This window comes from Colobus angolensis, unplaced genomic scaffold, assembly GCF_000951035.1.
Source record: "Colobus angolensis palliatus isolate OR3802 unplaced genomic scaffold, Cang.pa_1.0 Scaffold118, whole genome shotgun sequence".
In the NCBI taxonomy this organism is placed as follows: Eukaryota; Metazoa; Chordata; class Mammalia; order Primates; family Cercopithecidae; genus Colobus; species Colobus angolensis.
Window position 1 is genome coordinate 141930 of NW_012112919.1, and position 10820 is coordinate 152749.

A 10820-nucleotide genomic window follows, 5' to 3' on the forward strand; every position below is an offset into this window, starting at 1 on the left:
AGCCAGTTATGATCCTTTGAATTTCTGAAATATCAGTTGTAATGTCTTCTTTTTTTATCTGTCGATTTTACTTGTTGGAATCTTCTGTCTTTTTTCTTAGCCTGGTTAAAAGTTTGTCAATTTTGTTTAGCTTTCCAGAAAACCAACTTTCTGTTTAATCTTTTGTACTTTTTTATTTCAATTTTATTTCTGCTGTGATCTTATTTTCTTATTTTGGGTTTAGTTTGTCCTTACTAGTTCTTTAAGATGTATTGTTTATTGGAATTTTCTCTTTTGTTTGGATGGTAGGCACTTATAGCTATAAATCTCTGCCTTTGTACTGCTTTCTGTGTAATATAAGTTTTGCTGTATTGTGTTTTCATTACCATTTGTTTCATAAAATTTTTCAATTTCTGTCTTAGTATCTTCATTGACCTACTAGTCATTCATTCAGGAGCGTATTGTTTTAACTTCCATGTGATTGTATGGTTTTCAAAATTACTCTTCTTACTGATACTAGTTTTATTCCTCTGTAGTCAGAGAAGATGGCCATGGAGACAGCAGCGTGGTTGGAGTGGTAGGAGCCGGCCATCAGCGAGAGCTGCTCCAGGCCTGGCTGCCGAGTGCTAGAGCCTGCGGCCCAGTGGCTTCCTTCACTGTGGTTGGTGGTGGCGGTGACAGAGACTGCAGCATGACCAGAGTCGTAGGGCAGGGGCTATCGGGGCTGCACTTTTTGCAGTGTGGGGTGGGTTGGGGGCACTATCCTGGGTGTCATTGCCTGCATTGGGGGTATTAGTTGGTAGCACTGTAGAGGGCTGCGCTGCCTACAGTGCGGGGGGTGGGTTATGGGCACTTTCTGAGGTCACAGTGCCCATGGAGGAGGACAGGTAAAGGCACTGTTGGGTATACGCTACTGGCGGCGTTGGGGGGCAGAGGTGGGGTGCGCTATTGAGGGCAGGACTGGCTGTGAAGCGGGGGCGAGTTCGGTGCTATCAGGGGCTACACTGCTGGGGGCAGTCAGCAGAGTTGGCAGCAACAGTGTGGCATCCAAGGAAGGAGCAGTTCTCCTCTCCCTGGACTCCACACTCCAGAGGGCCACCTACTCTTGCTCATACTGGAGCACGGCAGGCGCACAGTGTTTCTGTGGGAATTCTGAGTGTGGCAGAGACCCCACACCCACCGTGGCTCCTGGGCCCATGCACTCTGGGTCTGTGCCTTAGAGGCTGCCAGGCGCCGCGGGTATGGAGTAGCAGACACCATGGGGGACAGGGCCCTGTGCGTGGAGGCATCCGGAACAGGAATTGGCACCTGGGCGTGGAGGGCTGGCTGGGTCTGAATTTTTCTGCTGCTCCTGTTACCTGAGGAGTGCAGCCCCGGTGGGCCCAGTGGTTCCTGCGGAGTGAGGAGCTGGGCGCTGTGGTGTCTCCAGCACCCACTCTAGGCCCCAGTTCCTGGCCAGCTTGGGCCAAAAGGAGAGGCTGAACTTTGGAGGGTGGGTGCGAGTGCCTTTGCTGAAACTGGCCCCTGCCACCCAGTCCCTGGCATGACAAGTTGAGTCTCTTAATGCTACCACCCCTCGCATCTTCCTCTAGGCTTTTCTGGCTTTGCCCGCCCAGCTGCTCTGTGCCAGGAGGAAGAGGAGACGCCTGGAGCCTGTGACACCACGGCTTGCCTCACTGAGGGTCGGTAGCAGCGATGGAGACTGCAGCATGCTGGAACGGTAGGAGAGTGACCGTGCTAGGAGGTCAGGCGGCTGCAGCCAGGGTTGGGGGTCAGGCTTACAGCGATGGCCGGGCTGCGCCAGTGGCCAGGTGGTAGAAGCCTTGTAGGAAGGGCTGTTGCATTGGCAATGGGCCTGGCTTTGCCCTGCCACTGCCGTGGACCTGGCCCTGTACTGCCCTGCCTTGCCCTGGCCCTGCCTCTTGTTCTGACCCTGGTCCTGTCATGGCACTGGCCCTGCTAATGGTCATGGTCCTGCTCCTGTTCCGGCCTTGACCTTGCCTTGGACATTTCCTGGCCCAGATTTGTCCTGGCCCTGCCTTGGCCCATCCCTGCCCTGGCCTCACCATGGCCTTGCCTGTTCTGCCCTCTCCTGGCACTGACTTTGCCCTGTCATGGCACAGTGGTGCCATTGACCTGCCTTACACTGCTCTGGCCCTGCCTGGCACTGGCCTCTCCCTGGACCTGCTCTGACCCTGCCTTGGCCTTTGCCCTGCCCTCACTATGGCCTGGCCCTGGCCCTGCTCTGGCTTAGCCCGGGCCCTGGCCCTGATCCTGCCATATCCCTGGCCCTGGCCCTGCCCTTATGCAGACTTGACCCTGCCCTTGCCCTGGCTTTGGCTTGGACCTTGACCATATAGTGACCCTGCCATGACCCTTCCCTGGCCCTGGCCTGGAACCTGGTCCTGTCAAGGACCTGCCCCGACTCTGCCATGGCCCTGGCCCTGCTCTGCCTTGGTCCTGGCCCTGACCCAGACCCTTTCCTGGCTGTGTCCTGGCCATGGTCTTTCCCTGGCCCTGAGTTGGCAGTGGTCTGCCCCGGTCTTGCCACCACCCTGCCCTGCCGTGCTCTGGATGTGTCATCAGCCTGCCCTGGCCCTACCTTGTCCCTCACCCTAGTCTTCGCTAGGCCCTGCTCTGGACATGGCCCTAGCCCAGACCTGGCCCTGACCCTGGCCCTGGCCTTTGTCCTTCATAGCCCTGGCTAAAATTAAAAAATACTAATAATAATGCTCACAGACAACCATTGTATATGCTTTCCTAATGATTACCCTATTTGCAGGCACCTGAGATGAAGGAATTACATTTCTTTCAAATTGTAACATGTGATTTCCGTATTTCAACCTGAATATATTTAACAGAGAGAAAAATACTTACATGGACCAAGGTAATCATTGGAATTCACCAGGATAATTCATATAAAGATTAACAGGAGACTTCTCCATGCAATTTTCTCCAGCAATCTGAATTTTGAACATCCTCATTGCAGTACAGAAGTCATTGACAGAAAAACTGAAGATCCCACAGTAAATACAAACCTTAAAAAATCCAGTTATTAATAGGTGGTCATTTCAATTTTTTGTCTATATATCATTAACATTTTATAAAATACTATATAAACTGTGGTTTTTTTAAAGTAGCCAATTATTGAAACAATACTGAGCCAACAGTAGAGGAAGAGCACTGAACATAGCCCCACTGTGCTGGAACACTTTTGACCATGCACCTTCAAGTCCTGTCTTAGGAGAAAATTTCTTTACTATTAAATTGAATTTCCAAGGACAGTCCTCCCATTTAGTTATCAAAAAGAAATGATGATGATGCTGCCACAATAATGTCTCCAAATAACTAGATATTAACTAGGAGGCCCTCAGAGCCCTCAAAAAACAGACATTTCAATCATTTCTGCATACACTTCTGCTCTTGAAAAAAATGAAAGTTTAATTTGTTTCTCCACATTTAGTCTGAGTCACACATATTTTTCCTTTCTCTTCTTTTACCATACTAAATTCTCTCTTCTTTTAAAAAGTTAGAACACTAAGTTTTCTAATTATGTGGCAAAGGGCCACAGAGATGAGAGTCTGCTCTTGCTGCATTCCTTGGTGTCTCCGGGATTCCTTTCTCTGGGACATCTAATCAATAAAACCTGTAGTAACAAGAACTTTCTCTGTAGGAGACATCACAGACTATTCATAAATAATAACAAGTCTTCAGGCATGTAAAACCTCCCCTTACTAAATCCATCTCTAAGAATGAGAAAAGGCTGGGTGCGGTGGCTCACCCCTGTAATCCCAGCACTTTGGGAGGCCGAGGCTGGTAGATCACAAGGTCAGGAGATCGAGACCATCCTGGATAACACGGTGAAACCCCGTCTCTACTAAAAAAAATATATATATATAAAAAATTAGCTGGGCATGGTGGCAGGCACCTATAGTTCCAGCTACTCGGGAGGATGAGTCAGGAGAATGGCGTGAGCCCAGGAGGCGGAGGTCGCAGTGAGCCGAGATTGCACCACTGCACTCTAGCCTGGGTGACAGAGTGAGACTCTGTCTCAAACAAACAAACAAACTAAAAAAAACAAAAAAAATCTACCCTCAAAACCTGAGTTTATACTAGTGATGAAACACGAAAAAACCAATGACATAAAATAATGACTGGATTTACCCCAGGGATGCAAGGATGACCCAATATATACAAATCAATCACTGTGACACATCATATCAACAGAATGAAGGACAAAAACCAAATGATCATTTAAATTGATGCTGAAAAAATATTTGAGAAAGTTCAACATCCCTGCATGATTAAAAAACCTCAAAAACGGGATATAGAAGAAGCATACCTCAACACAATAAATGCCATATACAACAAATCCACAACTAGTATCATACTGAATGGGGAGAAACTGAAACCCTTTCCTCTAAGATCTGGAATATGACAAGGATACCTACCTTTCACTACTGTTATTCAACATGGTACTGGAAGTCCTAGCTAAAGCACTCAGACAAGAGAAACAAATAAAGGGCATCCAAGTTGGAAAGGAAGAAGTCAAAGTACCCTTGTTTGCAGATAACATGATTTTATATTAGGAAAAAAACTAGACTCTGCTAGAAAACTATTAGAACTGATCAACAAATTCAGTAAAGCTGCAGGATGCAAAATCAACATATGAAAATCGGTAGCATTTCTATATGCCAACAGCAAACAATCTGAAAAAGAAATCAATAAAATAATCCCATTTCCAAGGGCCACAAATAACGTCCCTCAAAATTAACTTAACCAAAGAAGTGAAAGATTTCTACGATGAAAACTATAAACCACTGATGAAAAAAATTGAAGACACAAAAACGGAAAGATATTCCGTGTTCATAAATCAGAAAAATCAACATTGTTAAAACCCACTACCTAAAGCAATCGACAGATTAAATGCAATCACTATCAAAATACTAATAACATTCTTCACTGAAATAGAAAAAAACAATGCTGAAATTTATATGGAACCACGAAAGACCCAGAATAGCCTAAATTATCCTGAGCAAGAAGAACAAAACTGGAGGAATCACATTACTGGACTTTAAATTTACTACAGAGCTATAGAAACCAAAAAACCATGGTAGTGGCATAAGAACAGACAGACAGATAGTGGAACAGAATAGTTTACTATTCTGAGAATACTCAGAGGTAAATCCATACATCTACAGTGAACTCATTTTCAGCAAAGGTGAGAAGAATACACATTGGAGAAAAAACAGTCTCCTAAAAAAACGATGCTTGGAAAACTGGATATTCATGTGCAGAAGAATGAAACTAGATCCCTTTCTCTCTCACCGTATACAAAAATCAAATCAAAATGTATTAAAGACTTAAATCTAAGACCTTAATCTACGAAACTACTATAAGAAAACTTTGGGGAAACTCTCCAGGACACTGAACTAAGCAAAGGTTTCTTGAGTAACACTCCACAAGCACAAATAACCAAAGCAAATGTGGACAAATGGGATCACATCAAGTTAAAGACTTCTGCACAGAAAAGAAGACAATCAACAAAGTGAAGAGACAACCCACAGAATGGGAGAAAACATTTGCAAACTACCCATCAGGCAAGGGATTAATAGCCAGAACACACAAGGAGCTCAAACAACTCTACAGGAAAAAACCTAATAATCCAATTAAAAATAGACAAAAGATCTAAATAGATATTTCTCAAAAGAAGACATACAAATGGCAAACAGGAATGAATATGAAACAGTGCTCAACATCATTAATCATCAGGCAAATGCAAATCAAAACTACAATGAGATATCATGCCACCCCAGTTGAAATGGCTTTTATCCTAAAGACAGCAATAAGAAATGCTAGTGAGGATGTGAGGAAAAGGGAACCCTCATACACTGTTGGAGGGATTGTAAATTAGTACAACCACTATGGACAATAGGTTGGAGGTTTCTCAAAAACAAACAAACAAAAAAATCGAGCTACCATATGATCCAGCAATCCCACCACTAGGTATAAATGCAAAAGAAAGGAAATCAGTATATTGAAAAGATACCTGCACTCCCATCTTTATTGCAGTACTATTCACAATAGCCATGATCTGGAAGCAACCTGAGAGTTCATCAATAGACACTTAGAAAGAAAATGTGGTACATATACACAATGGAGTACTATTCAGCCACAAAAAAGAATGAGATCCTGTCATTTGCAACAACATGGATGGAACTGGAGGACACTATGTTAAGTGAAATAAGCCATGTGAAGACAGACTTCACATATTGCACTTATTTGTGGAGCTAAAAATTAAAACAACTGAACTCAGGGTGATAGAGAGTAGAGGGATGGTTCCCAGAGGATGGGAAGGGTAGGGGGATCGAGAGGAGGAGTGATGGTTAATGGGTACAAAAATATAGTTCAGTGGAATAAATGAGATCAAGTATTTGATAGCACAACAGGGTGACAACAGTCAACAATAATTTATTGTACATTTAAAATAATTAAAAAATTATAATTGGATTGCTTGTAATACAAAAAAGGTAAATGCCTGAGGGGATGGACAGCCCATTTACCCTGATGTGATTATTATGCATTGTGTGCCTGTATCAAAACCTCTCATGTATATGCCTGCATCAAAACCTCTCATGTAACCTCCTGTAATATATACACCTACTACGTGCCCACAAAAATTAAAAATTTGACATAAAAAACAATAATAATAAGGCTGATACTACCTCTTAATAAGGGAGCAAAGTCACTCCATGTATCATAGCAAAGATGCAAATTCTACATCACATAGGTAATGTCCCTTTGCAAGAATAATAAGCCATGGATGACAAGGGACAGAATTGAGTTACTCAACTGTTATTTTAAATTTCAGTTTATGACTATCATTACTCACCTATATAATTATCAGCTTTCACTCATACCAATTTACTGTATTTCTCTAGGAAATGTGATTTTATAATTATTTTCAGGATTAATGGAACTGAACGACATGTTCAGAACTTAGGATTTCCTAAAAAGTTTCAGGATCCAGCATATCATATCTACACTAACAAAATGTTCGCTATAAAATATTTTATACACACATGTGTATGCACTCTGTCAAGTATGATAACTCCAGTAACAGGACTTTTGTAAGGACTTCCTAACCACAGAACACAGGGAAGACCACCAACTCACCATGGGAACATGAGGTCAGCCACCATCAGCTCTGCAGAACAACACAAGTACAAAGCATAAGCAAAAGGACCATAGAATACAAATACCTCCTAAGTCTAGTGTGGACTTCATTACACACTGGTATAGAAAGTAAACTCACAGGCCAGGTGTGGTGTGGCCCACACCTGCAATCCTAGTACTTTCAGAGGTTGACAGAGAAGGATCGCTTGAGCCCAGGAGTTTGAGACCAGCCTGGGTGACAGAGTGAGAATCCATCTCTACTAAAAGTTGTTTTAAACAACTAGCCAGGTATGGTGGTGCACGCCTGTAGTCCCAGCTACCAAGGAGGCTGAGGTGGGAGGATCACTTGAGCCCAGGAGGTCAAGGCTGTAGTCAGCCATTATCACACCACTGCACTCTAGCCTGGGCTATACTGTGAGATTCTGCCTCACAAAACAAGAAAGTAAACTCACAAACACTTCCTTGAGACTTTGCAACCAAGAACTAAGCCTGGCTGGGACACTTCCAATGAACATAACTAGACATAGGAGACGCAAACTAGAAATATGCAGACAAATTTTTTATATTTAAGAAGCACTACTTCATTCTTCAACCAACTACCAAGCCAGATTACAGCTATTATTCAGCACCACTTAGACCAATCCTAGTTCAATGCCATCTCAAAAAAGACCGTAAATCTTAGAAGACAGAGCCCCAAAGAACATGGTGGCTGTAATAAAAAGCATGTCTAGATTATGACCATGATCATTTACAACCAGATCCATAACATATTCTGCAGAGTTCCTCAGTCCCACAACAGAAACTTCTAGAGTCTGTTACTACAGTTTAGCTTTATAGACGCACAGCACGCAAAAGGAGGAACAAAACTAAAGGGCTCACAGTCACCCTGGGGGGCGGGAGCTCAGTGGCTCAGAGGACGCTGCTGGGGCTCATTTCTGGAGTTTCTGAGGAGAATGCTGAGTGATTCTCCTGCCCTGAAGCTCTGTGAAGGACACAGGTAAGCAACACTAAGTATACATATGTAACAAACCTGCACGTTATGCACATGTACCCTAGAACTTAAAGTATAATAAAAAAAAATTAAAAAATAAAAAAAAAAAAGAGACTATCTTACAATTCCAACTAATGTGTTTCAAGTACCAATATTTTCCTTCTCCATAATTGACAAAGGCCATGAGTATGAGAGGGATCCTAGAAGAAGCCAGCAAGGAGAAGCCTTTCAGGGTTTGCAATGTGAAAAGGAAGGGCTGAACTGCAAGACACATTTATACTCTCAAGGTACAGTTACACAACAATGTAATTCTCCTGAGCAGTTTATTACACAAAACAAAACATCAAGGCCAAAAAGCTTTTTGGTTTTTTTTCTTTTTTTTGAGATGGAGTCTTGCTCTGTTGCCCAGCCTGAAGTGCAGTGACATGGTCTTGGCTCACTGCAGCCTCAGATAAAACAAGAATGATGCTGCCTCCACAGCATGGACACCTTAAGGGGGTATGTGGGGCTCCCTGTAGCACAGTGGGTGCAGGTAGTTGCGAGACTACATAATTACACATAAACACACTTTCAGCTCTTAAGGACTTTTGTGTATCTTTTACTTTTTAGGCTAGAAAGGATTTCTTGGATGTAAAAGTAAAGGCGGTGGCTCACGCCTGTAATCCCAGCACTTTGGGAGGCTGACGTCAGGAGTTCACGACCAGCTTGGCCAACATGGTGAAACCCCATCTCTACTAAGAATACAAAAAAAGTTAGCTGGGCGTGGTGGTGGGTGCCTGTAATCCCAGATACTTGGGAGGCTGATGCAGGAGAATCGCTTGAACCCGGGAGGCAGAGGTTACAGTGAGCCAAGATTGTGCCACTGCACTCCAGCCTGGGCAACAAGAGAAAAACTCAGTCTAAAATAAAATAAAATAAAATAAAATGATAGAGCTTTCATTAAACACTTGAGAAGGTAAAAGAGATACTCATTCCCTGCGGCTAGGATTCTTACTAATAATACTATTTGGATTAAAATAGCAAAAAGTTGCAAATGACCAAATTTACTCAAAACAGGGATGACTAAACACAGAATATGACAGCTATGTGATAGGATGTGATACCGCCATGAAAGTATCAAGAATGTGTGCTCTGCCTCCACAAAGAAACAGGAAGATGAAGAAAAACTGTTAAATGCAAAAAGCAAAAACCCAGCATCTACATTCCATTACAAGTAAGTACAAAGGCATATATGCACACTGGGAGCATTTGAAAGCAACTTTGGGGTGATTGAAATGGTTAATGTACTGGGTTCTTTTTTTATATGGTTGCTTTAATTCAAAAAGAAATCCAGATGACATTAAATTGATTTACATGATTAACAAAACCAAGGACAAAAACCACATGATTATCTCAATAGATGCAGAAAAGGCTTTTGATAAAATTCAACATCTTTTATGTTAAAAACTCAATAAACTAGGTATTGGTGAAATATATCTCAAAATAATAAGAGCTATTTATGACAAACCCATAGCCAATATATTGAATAGGCAGAAATGATAAGGTAGACATAATACTATTGCACCCTTACTTAGACTACAGTGTAGTAGAAACATAACTTTTATATGCAAAACTTCTTTTAGATGCAAAACACTTCGTCTGACTTGCTTTATGGCAGTGGCCTGGAACTGAATCCACAATATCTGAGGTATGCCACTATTTGAACTGAATACAATTGGTAGCTTATACTTTCCGTTTTTACTTCTTCAGCAATCAATACACCAAAAACAAATTTTGCTGTATTTAAAGTACAGCAAGGTAGTTATTATCTTCAAAGAGCCCCTAATTTAGTGGAGGAGAGAATACCTATAAAATGTAAAAACAATGCTGGTAAAGACAAATGGCATCATAAGGGAACAGGTCGAATGGTTAAGAAGTGCACAAAAATAAAAATCACTCTATATTTAGAAGAATTGGAAAAAGCATCAGGAATAGTATCTTATTTTAACAAAATTTGTAAAACTCAAAAGGCTGACAGAAGTGATAGGCTCTGGGTATGTGGAACACCCTGAGAAAGAGCAGAGTGTAGAAATTTCCCAGATAATTGAGAAATACTTTTATGACTTGTATGCCTGAGAGTACAAGGCAAACATAGTGCAATGTTGACTATAGATTTGGAGTTGTTTCTAGCCTCCACTCCTGGTCATTTCCTACTGATTAGCTGTGTGGCATTAACGAAGTCACTTAACATCCCTCAACTGGAGTTTTCCCATAGATGGAATGGGACTAGTAATACAACTGATTTACAGCTATTAAGATAGAATATTTTGTTAGTGGAAGAAAGAGATGGATAGATAAAAAGATGAGATAAGTCTGGGGAAAGAAATCAGGTCTTTTAGAGATGTACATTAGGGATTTAGAACTTTCTGCCATAGGCATGTAAAATTTAACTTGGATTACATGAACTGGTTAATGTACATGATACAATTAATTAATTAAATGCAGAATTATTAATTTATGCTTACTAGGTTACCTATGACAATGAACTTTCTGACACTGAAAACTCAAAGATAAGTAATATCTACAATGTATTTCCCTATATAGTTGATATTTTACTAGATTCTACATGCTACTAGAACATTCAAGTAAACATAGTAGTTAAGATAGAGCAATGAAAATAAAATATTTCAAAATC